General features: G+C 37.5%; 1 long non-coding RNA gene across 1 annotated transcript; it reads right to left on the reverse strand.

Moving 5' to 3' along the window:
- Positions 1-9259: 9259 nt before the first annotated feature.
- On the reverse strand, positions 9260-10801 carry LOC110887172. Its single transcript, XR_002563111.2, has 3 exons — positions 10667-10801; positions 10059-10115; positions 9260-9516 (listed from the first exon to the last, which is right to left on the reverse strand). It is a non-coding gene; the product is annotated as an uncharacterized LOC110887172 (long non-coding RNA).
- Positions 10802-15513: the final 4712 nt, after the last annotated feature.

The raw sequence follows: 15513 nt of genomic DNA on the forward strand, positions 1-15513 counted from the left end.
TATCCGTTGCGATCTGACGTCATGGAAGTGACAGCCCTGCACAAATCATCATTATAAATAGAAATAGGGATAGAATCGAATGTATTTAAATTCAAAGCAACTCCCTTTATAACCGTATTCAGAAGATCAACCAGGTATTCTCCTTTTCATCTTCTTCTCTTTTGTTCTGTTTTTCATATCTCGTTCAGTATGTTGCTCCGGAATTCTCCTGCCAAGGATCAACAGAAAGAAAGCCCCTTTAAGAGCCAAGGGATCATCACAAACTCTGCTAAAGAACGCTGTATCTTTGCTGATCCTCAGATTGATAGGATTCGGTGCTGTTTTCCTGCAAATACGGTTTTCAAAGCTTATGATCCCTCTGCCCTGAGTGACCACACCTCCGATTCATGGGTTGCCTTTCCTGTGATCCCGTTTTCCATAGGTTATACGTATCCCTTTCCAGCCTTTACTCAAGCATTCTTCTCCTTGACCGGCATATCTTACGTCCAGACCATGCCGATGATCTGGAGGGTTTTGTTTACCCTTGAAAGGATCATCGAGCAAGAGGGGATTGACTTAGGTATGGCCGAGTTGGGTGAGCTATACGATCTGACCACCTTTGGTTCCCATCGTTATCTGTTCAAACGTAGACCCGGGGAGGAGCATCCAATCTTCAAGGTTACCAAGAATGATACTAATTGGAAGCGGCGATTCTTTTTTGTTAGGAGAGATACCATCCCTAACGGGAAGGATTTGCCCAAGGAGTGGGCTACCCATGGTAGGATAGAGGATCCTGGAAGGATCACCATAGAACATATTCCTTGATAGAAGGATCACTGATATTCTGTTGTTTTCTTGTCGTGCAGCTATCTCCGTTTCACATCTGAAGTTGACTCCTGCTGCAAAAGAAAGACTCTTGGCCTTCAAGAAGCTTGATCCGGAGATAAGAACTTTCCAGGCTGCCACCCAGGATTCTCAAGAAGTATCCTCTGCCTCTGTCACAATGTCAAGTAAGTATCCTGATTTAAAAAGTAATTCTGTGTAGGATTTCAAATTCAGTTAGAATACTTATCTTATTTTGGTTGTATAGGCGCTGGAAAATCTGCTAAGTCTGCTTCAAAATTTGGCGTTGAAGATTTGTCCAACGTCAAACCTTCAAGGAGGAAGAATCTTGCCAGCCCGAGTACCTCTGTCCCCAAGGCACCTGTGAGAGGAAAGGGAGGAAAGAAGAGGAAAACCTCTGATGCTGAGGGTCTCCAAGGATTTCCCCTGCTCCGCCAACAGTTTCTTGATTACGTCAATGAGGTAAGGATCATTGCCCCAGCTTGTATATCTTGTTTGAATATCCTGCTTGAATATCCTGCTTGTTTGAGGATCACCTGGTCCTGGGCTTACCCTTTTCCCTTTTTGCAGAAATTTGCTGAAATAGAAACTTATATTGGCCACGTTGAGGATCAAGACCGCCAAATCGCTGACCTCCAACAGATGGGTGTGCTGAAGGATCTCAAGATTTCTGATCTTGAGAAGGGGCTTCGGGCTACCAAGGATGAAGCTGCCAAAATGGTGATCAACTTCGATTATGAGAAGCATGATATCACCCAGGATGCCAAGGTCTCTGCTGCGATAACCATGTACAAGATCCAGTTGCAGATGGCTGCGGAGGCTCAAGATCCTGCCTTTGACAAAAGCACATGGGACGTGGAGGGCTGGAAGGCAAGGCTGGCAGAGTTGGAGGATGATGATGAAGCTGAGGAGATCCCAATGCTTGAAGGTGGTGATGCTGGCAAGGATCAGGGGGAAGCAAGTGGAGCTGGTGGTGATGGTGCAGCGAAGGTTTGAGCTGCAGAATTGGGCGATGAAGGAAACTTCTAGACATAGCCGGAGCCCAATTTTTTTTGTTTGATGGTAGTTTGTTTCGAACAATTTGATGGTCTGTAACTTGAACAATAGTTTTAGGATTAAGGATCCAGGATCCTTCAGACAATAGGTAGGATTGCAAACGGTGGAGGGATCCTCTGTTTGGGGGATGAAGCCTTTGTGATCCTGCCGCTTTTATTTACCTGCATGCTATACTGCACAAACAATGGACACCCTTTGCCAACCCATGTGGACGGGCCACGTTTTGCTGGTAGAAACGTGGGTTGGCAATTTTGACAACTTTGAAGGGTTTAAAATCCTTTGTTAATAAAATAACTCTAATCTTTTTGGCTTATCTCGTTTTGTTATCCTTTGCTTATCCTCTTATTTTCCGCTTGTTTAGAAATGTATTTATTTGAGCAAGAAAAGTTAAGCAAATTATGTTTAAGAAGTTTAGGATATGATCCTGGATCAAATATCCTATAATCGAAAATTTTCAAGGTAGTTTATTTTAAGGATCATAGGTTCAGTTGTCAAGGTCTAAGGGTTATTCAAATGAATAATGAAATTAAAAATAGCTAAGGATCATACCTGAGGATCCAAGTTAGGATCCTAACCTTTAATCAGGATAACCATAAGTAAAAACTTTAATGAATAACAAGGATTAAGGATCCTTAATTGTTTAACTTCGAAAACCTGAAAAAATGGGATATAACTTGGGACTAAGCCAATATAAAAGATAAGTTAGTAACTGGGGACAAGCCCAAAGGATAACTGGGGACGAGCCCATAGGATCACTGGGGACAAGCCCGAAGGATAACTGGGGACAAGCCCAAAGGATGACTGGGGACAAGCCCAAGGATCGTATGTAAACTGGAGTATGGCCCTTACTGGCGACTATCCAATCTTAGTGACATGAAAATGCCAAAACCTTAGCTAACGTGAAAACGTTAGAAACCTTAGGAACGGATGTATGGTACGTCTACCATTATACGTAGGATCCTAGGTATAGCCAGTACGATGAGGTTGTCAGCCCCGAAAGTGGGTACTGGTCCCAAAGACGTGAACTATACCAGGATCATCGTGCGCTACAGGCGAAACTGGGGACAAGCCCAAACTGGGGACAAGCCCAAAACTTTGGAGGGTTGGCCAACCACTTTGATCTTCTGTAAAATGATAACAAGTCTGCAAAAGCTTAAACTTTGTGAAAATAGATGTTAACAGATTAACATCTTTAACTTATGATAAGTAATAAGCATAAAATGAATGAAAATGAAAATGAAAGTAATGTGTTACCAAATGTAGAATCATATATCCTTTGAGGATCCTGGATCAGAATACCGGTATCGCTGAGGATCCCTGATCCTTCTTACTTAAAGTATTTTTTTGAAATGAACAGCATTCCAAGCTCTTGGTAGGAGATCACCATCCATTGTTAACGAATGATATGCCCCCTTTCCTGATTCAGCTTCAATTAGATAGGGGTCTTCCTACTTTGGTTTTAGCTTGCCATCAGAAGAATTTGTAGTGTTCTGGAATGCTTCTCTTAGCACAAAATCACCAACTTGAAATTTTCTAATCCTGTAATTCTTGTTGTATGCTCCAGCCAACTGGCCATTTCCTTTTTTCTGACTTTGAGCAAAAGCTTCTTCTTAGGATGCAGATGTTATGTTGGTTGGTGTAGAATATTACTGTGTCTTTGACAAGCATCACATTTCTTTGTGTATTCCACAGCATACATCTTCATGGTAGGCCAATAGTATCCTGTTCTAAGGATCCTTGAGAATAGTGCTCTGCCCCCAGTGTGGTTTCCACAGTCTCCTTGAATTTGAAAGCTTTAGGATTTTGTCTTGTAGGGATCTCTCCATGTTGTATATATCTTAGGATTGGAAGGATCCAGGATCCTGAATTCGACTGTGCGGGATCACCAGGTATGATTGCAGAATCCTCCACTATCTCCATGGCTATGTGATCCTCAATTGCAGGCGTTAAAACATGGATGATGAGTATTTTAACATCCTCTGGAATCTTCAGTGATGATCCAAGATTAGCTAGAACATCAGCTTCTGCATTCTCTTCCCTGGGTACCTGTGATAGACTGAAAAAAGCAAAAGAATCTGCCAGTTTCCTGATCATTTCTAAGTATTTGATTAGCTTTTCACATTTGACAGTGTAAGAACCGTTATAATGATTAGTAATTAATAGAGAATCTACATATACTTGAAGATACCTGGTCCTCATATTGTTAGCTAATTGCAAACCTGCTATAAAGGCCTCATACTCTGCCTCATTATTAGTGGTTTGGAATTTACATGCAATGGATTGGGGTATAATGTCCCCCTGTGGCGATTTTAGTAGTGTGCTTTGTCCAGTTCCTTTAACATTTGAAGCTCCATCCATGAAGAGTGTCCAAGGATCCTTGGTCTTCTCAAGTTATTGAACTTCTAATTCAGCTTCCCTTTGTAGATCACTACTGAAATCAGCCACAAAGTCAGCTAAAGCTTCGGACTTGATGACAGTCCTAGGTTCATACTTAATGTCATATGCATTAAGCTTGACTATCCACTTTGCCATTCTACCTGCTATTTCAGTTTTCCTGAGAACATACCTGGCCTCAGCATCAAGTAGAATTTTACTTACATAGTATACCGGATGTTGAGAACCTTCATGATCCTTAACTAGGATCACACTTACTACTTTAGCTGAAATAGCTAAGTATAAGGATAACGATTCTCCATTTTCTGGTTTCATCAGGGCTGGTGCTGAGGATAGATGATCCTTAAGAACGTTAAGTGCAGCTTCATGCCTATCAGTCCACTCAAACTTGTCTTTGAGCAATTTGTCTACCTCTTCTTGGATTCATTTCAATTGCAAACTTTCTCCTTTTTTGGTGGATTGGTTTGAATGACCTGTCAATGCCAAGTTTATGAGTGATAATATCCTTAGATATACCTGTCATATCTTCATGTTTCCAAGCGAAGGTAGATTTTCTTCTTTCCAAGAAGGATACTAAATGCTGCTAAATACTGTCTAGGATCCAGATCCTATAAAAATTTTGGATTCAGGATCCTCTGAGTTCAACATAACATCCTTGACGTCTTGCTCTCTTGCCTCCATGATGTCTTGCTCCTTGGAGGCTGGCTTCTTTGGAGAAGTGTAATAGTTTTTTGCCTCCTGCTGATCACTTTCTATCTTCACCATATCTCATAGAGTTGGGACCTTGACACGTTGAATATATGTTGAGAGGGATTGCCTTCATATCATGTATCCATGGCCTGCCAAAGATAATGTTACAGCAAGATAAGCAATCAATAACATATAAATTTTTTTTTAACATAATTTACTCCCTCTATGTAGATAGGAAGTTTGGTGTCCCCCAATGTAATCTTTGTCTCTCCAAGGATAGATGATCTTTGGACAATATCGGATTCAAGGATATCCATTCTATCGAGGACATCCAACTGGATTATGTTCACTGAGCTTTTCCCATCAATGAGAATCCTGCGAACAAAACGGTTAGATATAAATAATGTAATAACTACACCGTCGTGATGAGGATCCTGAATGTCCGCACAGTTATCCTCATCATATGATATCACTTTCTTCTGGGTAAGGATGGAGGTCCGAACAGGTTTGCCCCCATTCTCCATCTTTGTTTCCTTTGCACGTCTCTTAGCTGCTGAGAACCTCCGGAGATGAAATGGATGATTCAAGCATCGGATGGTGGAGGAGGAGCTTTTTCAGGAATTTTCTCAGGATACTTGATCCTTGACCTTTTCCTTCCAAGCAATTCCTTCAAGTATCCTTTGCTCTAAAGATAACCTATCTCCTTCCTAAATGCTATGTACTTATCTATGAGATGACCAGAATACCCATGGTAAGCACACCATTTCGATTCGTCTTCGGTGGCAGACGGTTTGTCATTCTTCCTTGTCCACCTAACCTTGTCACCTAAACTCTGGAAGGAGGAACCTTGAGCCTGTGAGGATCCTTGAGCCTGAGAGGATCCTTGAGCCTGAGAGGATCCTTGAACCTGCGAGGATCCTTGAACCTGAGAGGATCCTTGAACCTGCGAGGATCCTTGAACCTGCGAGGATCCTTGAACCTGCGAGGATCCTTGAACCTGAGAGGATCCTTGAACCTGCGAGGATCCTTGAATCTGAGACATTGTCGATGATCCAGAACGTATTCCTGTTGATCCACCCTGGTATTGGACATGTGGAGCTGCAAAGTTCTGGGAAGTTATGACCGGAGTGTCGAAATTCAGCGACCACGACATCAAAGGGGAGTGATCCTCTGCTGATTTTATCAATTTCGCGAAGGATCCTGCCATTAGTTTTGACCTGCCGCATGTGATCCTTCATCTGCACAATCAAAGCATAAAAATCGCTGTTAGTATGTGTAGAGGAAGAAACAACAGTTGGTTTTGTGAAAACGGGGGTTGTCTTTTTCGGAGAATTTCTCAGCATTTTTCTGGAATGCAATGGGGAGATGATGCAAAGGCGGAATGCCCTGTGAAAAAGTGACCGCCGACATAGAGCTTGGAGTGTTCTTCGCTGGAGAAGCCATGTGTTTGAAGGTAATGAACCGAAATAAATGAAATGAACAAAATTTCTCAGAATTGAAGCACCAATTGCCCCACGGTGGACGCCAAACTGTTTTGGTCAAAAATCACACAAGGATAATGCAACCAAACTCTAAGTAAACGGGGAATGATGCTTGGTTTGTTGAAAAAGTAAAGGATCACTCTGGTAAGAAATATGCAAGTGACACAAGGATTTATACGAGGAAAAAGCCCTTGATCAATGAATGATCTCCGGCATAAAAAACCTCGGGCGATGGCAACTACCGATCACCAAACTTCAATATAACAAAAAATGGTTACAACTTCGGATGATAATGAGCTGAGTACAAGGATCACTATAGTGTCGAGTGTCTAAGCGTGTGAGAAATGTGTTGTGTGTCTTCCGAATGGGGAAGAATGTTATATATACAAGTTTGAGTGACCTATTTTAGGTAAATAGACTAACAATCAGCTCATTACCCCTTTAGAAATAAAAGTAAATCTAGCCTAAATTATCGCCCTTAAATCATGCCGAGTTTCCATATCCTCTACAACGTCTATTTCTGGTAATACGTGTGCGAGATTAGCGTGACAGGTTCCTTGTTTACGTTGCAAAGACCAGATCCCACTTGTAATTCCTGCAAGATAACATTAAATCCAAAGAGAACAATCGTTAGTATGAGGATCCTTAGGATGATCCGTGATCCTGATCCTGAAGCTCCTCTGAGGATCACTATCTGTCAAGGAAACAAGGATCACTTGTTAGGATAACATGTAAGGATCATAGGTCATAAAAATCCAGCCCTAACACCTGCACTTAGCCTTTTTGGAAAATACGCCAGTTTACATTGATAAATACAACTTAACTGACTCATTTTGGAAAGAGTTTGAAAATTAATTTGAATTCCCTTAGGCAAAAATATCTTCTATAACTTGGGACAATTATTTAAAAATAATCTTGTATACAGTTTTACTTATTTGTCGTCCATTAGGGCCGGTCTAGATTAACTGACACGCCACAAGTATAATACCCACCAGGTTGATTCCTTTAAGTGGACTACCAGTTTTTACATATGCAACTGTCAGGTGTACGCCTACACCCCGTGCTTAGGTCGTGGCCATTTCTTTGAATGATGCCAAGGATATCCGGGACATGGTCATTTAACCCCCAAAGGCCATACACCAAATAATACAGATTAAAACGAGTTATGTAAATACATCAATCACAATCCGATCTAAATGACTACATACCCGACCAAGCGGTATTTTTATAATACCGTATCCCAAGCCCGGATAGGGAAAATAAGTTAAGAGTATTTACCTGAGCAAAGTATAAATCAAATACAGCAAGTGCACGTAACTTTTACTGGGCTCCTAATCTGGAACGAAAGTTTTTAATAACCTATTAGAATCCTAACAGGTCTTTAATTAAGCCTAGACTTAGACCAGTTAGTTTTTAAAAGGAAGATACGGTTCAAACGCATGATAAAGCGAAGACCGGTTTAGAATGTGGTTTTGACCCGACAAGCTTGTATGCTTGTTTAATATGGGTAACTTAAACACATTCTGGATTTTGAGACAAAAATGATATGGTTTGACCCGTTTCGGCTAATACATGCAAACTAGTTACATAAGCCGATCCGAACGCGAAAAGTGCGTAACAGGTAACCAAATGAGTCACATATACAAGTTTCCTAAGTTAATATGCCTTAAATATGTTGTGACATCAGTAAGATATCTTCTATTATGCCCAAAACGAATTTAAACTCAAACTATGCCCCGCATGGGCATTTTGGTCATTTTAAAGGTTATAAAAGAGTTTAAATACTAAACTGAGTTACAGGTATGATATAATCAGTAAAAATACTTAGTTCAATAAATTATAACAGTAGGGTATCATATATATGTGAAATTTATTAATTATAACCATACTATGCACCGTAGGGGCATTTTGGTAATTTCACATAAGCTTAAAAGGTTAAAACCGGAAATCTGAGTTTAGAACTTTTGCTTACTGTTAGAATATAAATATTTACTAAAATATCAGTAGGTATCAAGTCTTATATTCATAAAATGGTTTTAATACATACTATGCGTTAAAAACGCTTAAAAAGGCGATTTGGAGCCATTTCCGGGTTTTCATAGGAAAGCTGATATTTTTATTATTGCAGAAGGCTCAAAATATTTTATTTATCATATTAGATCAGTAGAAAAAGGTTTGGTATCAAAAGGATTTGTAAAACTCATTTTATAAGCCAAAAGGGCAAAATCGGCAATAACTTAATCAATGCTTAGATCTCTATGTTATGCTCAGCCTAAAAATAAATAAAAATCTTCAAAAATCCCAAAATATTATATTACATTAGTGGGTAAAAATTTTGATATCAAAAATTGGGTTTAGATAGGCTATACGCTAATTACGCCATTTAATTAATAAAAAGCTTCTCATTTACGCTAATGAGCATAACTCCTAATCTAGACCTCAAACTGATGTCAAATTTTAGGGACAAGTTTATAGATCAGTAGTGAAGGTTTCTATTCTTTCACTTTTTCAAAAATCACATTTTAAGGTGAAAAGGGCATAATAGTCAACATTTAAGCATTTAACGGAAACATGCATATGAATCGGATAACTAATGAACCAAGTTGTATAATCTCAGAGGGTTATACTTATAGGTAACTTGGTCCTAATAAAGCTTTAAGGCATTCCTAACTATGCTCTAATGGGTCAGAACTGAAAGTCAAAGTAAAAGTGTTAGGTCCGCTTTTCCGAAATTGTAAAATTACTTACTAGAGTAATTTACTAAACATCAAAAATACCAACTTTGATACATAATTAAAATTTTTACACAAATTGGGCATGACCCGTTCGTAAAACGAACGTGCCCCCTGTTTTTAACATAATCATTCAAATAACATTCTACGAACCCGTTGACATAAAACTACCAAAAGCAAAGACGACAAGTTTTACAAATGTACAACTACTAACAAAGTTGTACAAAATAACAAGTCATGGACCAAAAAGATGAGAATAATCTAGCGGAAGCGTTTGGTATAACATGACATGGACACGTGCTCGCTCCGATTCTCCCAAATCGCCTAAGGTGAGGATTTACCTACATTCAATAACAAAACTTCAAAAGTTAGCCGTAATACTCATTTAACTCGATATAACAATATATTAGCTTCATTCGTTTATATGCTTTCATTATTCTTACGCATTCGATTTACCCAATTAAATGGGTAATGGCATATACCCTCATAATGAGGTTCAAGCTTATCACTTACAACCCGGTAACATCGGGTTAATTGCTTTCAACATAATTCTTTCTTTCCATCCGTATAACGGATTAAATTTCAAGCATTCATCATAGCATTCATGACCACCCATTCAAAACGGGTGGTAGCTTATTCTTACTCGACTTGTCCAACTAGAACCGGTCGACTTGTATGGCTTAACATAACCTTCATTAGCATAACCAAATCCGCAAGGGATTTGCTATTTCGCATTCATTACAACATAACTTCTAAAACCTTTTTCGACATCAACTCTTACATCTAACCAATCTTTATCTACAAGAACCGTATTATCAATTAATATCATTCAATATCATTCGTAAATCTACTAGTAGAGTAAATAAAGTTCAAAAGAACTTACCTTGATTTTTCGTCACTTTATCTTGGGTATGACTCAAGCTTTCCTTTACTCTCGTTCCTAAACATTGTAACATCACTTTTAGCCTTCACATAAATTTCATTCTATATGTTCATTCATATGGTTATCTTGGCACCAATTAAACATAAAACATATTCATTTTCATTCTATTATCCAATTTCAACAAATGCCCAAGCTTAAACCCAAATAATTCAGCCTAGACATTTCATCGAACACGTTGTGTGCGTACCATCTACCAAGCATAGTGTACAAGAAATTTATGCACAACCATTCCAATTCTTAGCAAGATCATTACATTCAACATTTTCACACAATTTCCACTCTAATTCAGATTTATATAACATTAATCTACAACATTTATCTTCACATATCAAAACTACAACTAATTAACACACATATCATCAACATTTCCATGGCATTGTTACCTACAAGTGGGTTTACATAAAAACATCAAGATAATCCGAAATCCAAGCATAATTCAAGTTTCGCGAGATGATTCTAACTCCTTACCATCCTAATTTCGCATATATACAAGGATTAATCAAAGACCCATTTCATCAATGTTCATCATTTTACAAATTGTGACTTACTTGATGTAGGAAATGCTTAGGTGATCATCATTCTTAATCCATGCATTCCACTAGCCTTCAATTTCCTCTTTAATTTGAAGGATTTAGTATGTTAGGGTTTTAAGGGGGAAAGCTCTCTCCTGGCCTCTCTCACGATCGCACACACATACATCCCATACTTGGCATTTTTTTTTTTTTTGATAAATATTTCAATTACACACTTTTCACTTAGCCCCCTCATCTATTAGAACACGACACTTCTTCATAATTACATACTAACTTAATAAACTTCCATGCCTAGTTATAATATTTTAGGTTTGTCAAATGCTATAAACTTTAATAATGGTAAAATTTTATATTTACCATTTCTTTTCACTAGGGTATTGCACTTAAACATTTTAACATGTCGTACGGAATTTGGGGTGTTACAAGTCTACCCCCTTAAGGAAGGTTTCGTCCCCGAAACCTCAATACATACCTTCTGACTGGTCTAACAGTATCCCTTCGTAATTACATACCTCGAACTTCGACAACATGCTTTCATTCGATCATCCATCATGATGAATCGGTCATTACTACTCTAAAACTTGTCTAATACACCTGGTAAATGAACCCTGCATGATTCAGTGTTATCCTATTACATCATTCCATGATCATTGTTCATTTGTTCAAGCTGATTTCTCAAAACTTATCTGTCAAGTTAATCATTCCCGCATACCTCTAACATCTACTTAAGGAAATAATAATTATCATAATATTCATACTTGTTCATTCATATTCATTCATATAAAGTCACAAATCATACATCATTTAATAGTTGTTAAATATATATATATATATATATATATATATATATATATATATATATATATATATATATATTTTTACAATACCTACATATAATCTTTACCCGAGACCAATATTTCTTTCATTGATGATTCCTCATAAGTGCATGGTTACACACAACTTAATGTATACGGTTATACAAATCATGTATATACTATCTTGCTCTAATCTTTTACCATTTATCCCTAGGTTACAAGGGCCAACATAAGTCTTTAATCATGCCATCAATATGATCGTGTAATCAATACTTACATTTGAGTAACTCATATTACACTCGAGGTGTCGTTATCACATTCAATAGCCATCATACATATGTAATTCCTTCTAATAATTGTAATGCTAAGGCAATTTCCTAACTGTGTACCACAATGGATTAACTCTTACCTATATACTTACTAAGGTTTCGTTAATACGAGATTATAAGCTTATTACACATGCCATCTCATTCCACGTATGAGTTACATATAACTTGGTACAACCCTTCTTTCGATAATTTAGTTTACACTCTACCTCGTAGGGTCGTCTTATAACACGAGCCATGAATCTAGGTATACAAACTCTAATTCGTGAACATTTCTTTAGAGGTTTACCTTCAAATAAGTCCTCACATACGCTAGTTAGCCCGACTAGGGGCAGGATCCATTAAATTTTTTTTTTCAGTCATTTACTCCGTTAGTCGTAAAATTTTCATGTCTTAGCGAAATCCTATCTTATATTCCTTGCAAGGTTTACTTATGGCAAAATATCTTTTATGCCACATTCTATTCAAATATTCTTTATTTTATATTCCACGCAATCCTTCTTTACGTAACATTCTACCTCTCTAATAATTACGCATTCTAGTATTTTCATTCTAACTTCCTTCAACGTTAATCTTTCACATTTTCCATACAATCCCTTCTAATCATTCTAAATTTGGCATATTAAGCATGTACTCCGCTTTCTTACCAGATCCTTACTTTCCTTTCCTTTCCACTATATATTTATTTATTTATTTATTTATATTTTTTTTGTTCGATATGCGGATCAACTCTTGCCATCTTTCCACAACGACATTTAGTAATTCTATCACTATTAGCATAAACAATTGTATGTGTTAACGATCATACTGATCGCATAATTCACATTTGACTCTCGTTAGTCAATTCTGACATGCGTAAGACATATACTCAGATTCCCATTCTTTCAAATTCTTATATTTCGTCATGTCCTTCATAGTACGCGTATTGATTTAACATGTTCCATACAACTCCCTAAAATCCTACTTTTACGACCTTAAGTTAAATCATGCTTCTTATGCATAGACGCCTAGTTGTTTCTCAGAAGTCAATAGTGTTAACATATAACTTACGACTTAACCTTGTTTATTCGTGTTGTTATGTGAGACTATAAAAACATCAATATACACATATCAAAAATCTTGATGTAATTGGCTTATAACCACACAGTCACCTAACCATCGTCACATATACATTCACATACACATGCTCCCACATGTAAGTGCTTTCATTAGTCACAAGCATATGATATGCTCATAATGAAAATACTCATTTAACTACTTCGTTCCATATCTACACGATTCAACGTTCATCGTTCACAACACAATCAATCATCTATTACGACATCCTAATTCATGTTTCTTATCATGTTATCTTATCAAACCAATTTCCATTGGCAATTCATCTAACACACATTCTTATGCAGATCTATTATCTATTATATCATTGTCATTTGTCTACATATATTTATCCATTTTTAGCATACAATTCCACTTACCATTTTCACCTAAGCATTTCATCAAACATTTGGTGGGCGTACCACTTTCTAAGTATAATGTACAAGTTTCCTAAGCATATTCCTCCCAAATTCATCTCATGAACCATTACATTCAAACAATTCACATTGTCATTACTTCCACATCACGTCTAGCTATCCAAAACTATCATGTAACATCTCATGCATCAACAAAATCACAATTTAACATCTTCACCATTTTACAATTCCAATTGGGTTTTACCACAAATCATTAATATGATCAAAACTGAGTACAATACAACTTCTATTTTCATACCAACCTCAAGCATAACCTTAGTAACGTTAATACTATAGCATCTAAATTATGCTTACACACATTCTTACATGCACACGCACACATCTACATACATACCTACCTTCAGGCATCTCTACATACATACGTACACTCACACGCACCTTTATACATATATATATATATATATATATATATATATATATATATATATATATATTTACATACACGCATACCTTCCTACATACTCGTTCGAGATTTTGCATACAACTTACATACCAGTACATTAATGGCTTGGGACCTAAACTTTGATTTAAAGCCCATAAACATTAAAGGAATGATAAAAATTACATTTGGGATGCCCACCGTAGTCCACGGATAACGTATTGAAGCCCACGTTGCATAATCCACTTAAATAACAAGATTTCATGTACCATTTACGTGATCCTCTAATCAATACATATATATATATATATTCACATACACGTATTTTCACATGCTATTGCTCCATGATTCTACAATTAGCAAATTTCATTCGGAACATCTATCTAACATAATTTGAACATATCCTTTACTAATTAGCTCGTATGATTTACATTTAGCACATATTAGCCTCTTAATCATACTAGAGCAAATCATTCAATATACATAAACATCACACCATTCATGTACAAGGTACAAGCCTCTAGTGCATAATTCTATCAAAGCATACATTCATCCGAATTTTCATACGAATTCCAACTCCACTTTATGCATTCGTCATTCATTTCATGCCATTCCATTCGTTACATTCGACTTTTATAAATTTTACTTTATTGCCAACGATCTACATAACTTTACATAACTTATTATATCTTCTAATACTTAACAGGAACATAAAACGGGCATTTCTGAGGAGTATGGGAACTTAAATTATAACTCATAAGCTCTCAATTCATCATAGTTCATTAGTCCGTATTTACTTCATTCGCATTCCTACATTTCATACTTTATCCACTTTTTAAACTTTTGGCATTCATTCGTGTCATTCGACACATTACTCTCGACCTTTACAATCGTCTTTCCATTGTAACCACTAATTGTGGTTAGATATATCTTATTAGGCATTATTTGGACCCTACATGAACACTTAAATAGGCTTTCGGACAATCCGGTAACTCGAAACGCGAAAATAATACAAAAATAAAATTTTCAGCGGATTGATATTCCACAAGCCGTCGGCGACGGACTTACACCCGTCGGCGACAGGTCATGAATTGTGGCGTCGGCCACTTTTGCCCGTCGACAGACGATTAGGGCGTCGGAACTAAGGGGGCGTCGGCGACGGCATGGAAGCCCGTCGGCGACGGCATGGAAGCCCGTCGGCGACGGCCCTCCCTTTGTTAAAATGCTGAAAAATTTTGCCCAGACACAGCTGTGTTGATTATCTGAGTACAATGTCACACAGCTGTGTCAGCCTTGCTATACACCCTGATCTCAGCAACAAGCATCAATGGTCCACACAGCTGTGTCTCTTAACGACACACCTGTGTGCGACGCCAGATCAGATAAAACCCAATGTTTAGCTCCCATTTTTACTATTTCGCATACTTAACTTAGATATTTATCATAAACACACTATACATACTTGTGTTTAACAAAAACTTAAAGTTTTACCTCATTGGCGATCTCGGAGCGAGCACACTTTTGCACGAGCCATCGGTTTGAGTTCGAGCACTATAACTTTTGCCCGAATCCCTCAAACTTTGGCTCTGATACCAACTTGTTAGGTCCGCTTTTCCGAAATTGTAAAATTACTTACTAGAGTAATTTACTAAACATCAAAAATACCAACTTTGATACATAATTAAAATTTTTACAAAAATTGGGCATGACCCGTTCGTAAAACGAACGTGCCCCCTGTTTTTAACATAATCATTCAAATAACATTCTACGAACCCGTTGACATAAAACTACCAAAAGCAAAGACAACAAG

Source organism: Helianthus annuus, chromosome 11 (assembly GCF_002127325.2).
Source record: "Helianthus annuus cultivar XRQ/B chromosome 11, HanXRQr2.0-SUNRISE, whole genome shotgun sequence".
In the NCBI taxonomy this organism is placed as follows: Eukaryota; Viridiplantae; Streptophyta; class Magnoliopsida; order Asterales; family Asteraceae; genus Helianthus; species Helianthus annuus.